This window comes from Aplysia californica, unplaced genomic scaffold (assembly GCF_000002075.1).
Source record: "Aplysia californica isolate F4 #8 unplaced genomic scaffold, AplCal3.0 scaffold00414, whole genome shotgun sequence".
NCBI lineage: Eukaryota > Metazoa > Mollusca > Gastropoda > Aplysiida > Aplysiidae > Aplysia > Aplysia californica.
This window is the reverse complement of record NW_004797684.1, coordinates 127,905-129,304: the sequence shown is the minus strand read 5'-3', so window position 1 is coordinate 129,304 and position 1,400 is coordinate 127,905.

Here is a 1,400-nt window from a genome sequence, read left to right as displayed (position 1 = left end):
AACATATTTCAAATTAAACTTGTAGCAACAAAGCTCACAGCAAATATGAGCTCAGAAAGAACTATTATTCCCTCTCGAGAGTAACTAGTCTGTTTTCAAATCTGGCTGTCTTGTCATTCTCATGTATCTATCTGGAAAATGTGATCAGTGGTATGAGTGTGAGCCCACTTCTGTCAGTGCAGCAAAGCGAAGGAAACTTTCAGCAGGATCACAACCTCTGCCAACACCTGAGTCAGACACGAGACAAGCTGAGGAGAGGGCTGCCAATTTGAATTTAGCTGCTACTACAAAAGCTGCTGACTCTGGTACTGAGGATGTTAAAATGGCTGAAGAACTAACAGAAGAAGATGAAGAACGATTACTTGGGGAACCTACAGACTTTAATACTACAGCGATTGGTGAAATTTTCGAAGATTTAGATGAAAAAGCAGATAAGTTTTTGGGAGAGGCTCCTGATTTAGAATCTCTTTCTATGAATGTCCCTTCAGATTCTGGTCCCAACCAATCATACAACTGTGAGGTTCCAGAGAATACTGAGAGCTCTTTAAGTCTACTAATTAGCCATTAAGGTTACAAGAGTTGTTGACCTCACGGGAAGCTCCCTTTTGGTAAAGTGCATGATTTTGTAATGTTATGTTATAGAAATAGAAAGTTACTGTTAGAGTAAAAGATCCTGAAGTTCTGGCTTTTAATCTGTTCATCTTGTATTTAAAACATTTTGGATTCTAAAGATGTAGTTCTCAACCTGTTTGGCATGTATTTTTGGACTACATAGGAAAATCTTATAAGTCTTGTCGCCTAAACTGGCAATTTGACCAACATAAAGAAGAAAACAAGAATAAAGCCACAGAGTGGTAAACGTTTAATATCAATACCCCTGTTTGTAATTTGACTGTCTTATGATTGCTCAAGATAAGAAAAGAGCAATTCAAACTAATCCCCCCCCACCCCACCCACCCACACACCCACACACACACACACACACACACACTCTCTCACGTGCCCCCCCACGTCTTATCCTACATTCACAGCCATTGACTTGAAAATAAATAATGCAAACATTGATATCTTTAGGTCAGGGGCGGCTCGTGGGGCTAAAAAGTGGACGTGCACAATTAAGCTATCGCATGCTGAAAGTAGCCAAGGGCATAGTAAATGAGGCGGTGTATAATTTTAGGATCTTTGGGTTGGTGAGTGAGGACCTTGTGCTTTTATTTTCATTCTTTTTACTTGTCGTTTTGATTTCTAGTACTAAATTTGTTTGTTAGCTAAACATCAATTTCGTTCATCCTGTATTGGAACTGAACACTCAAGTAATGACTTTCACTACTCCACTACAAAAGCATTCAAAGGCACAGCTCATAGGACGGCCACGTTCACCTCCCTCAGGTTCACGGTCA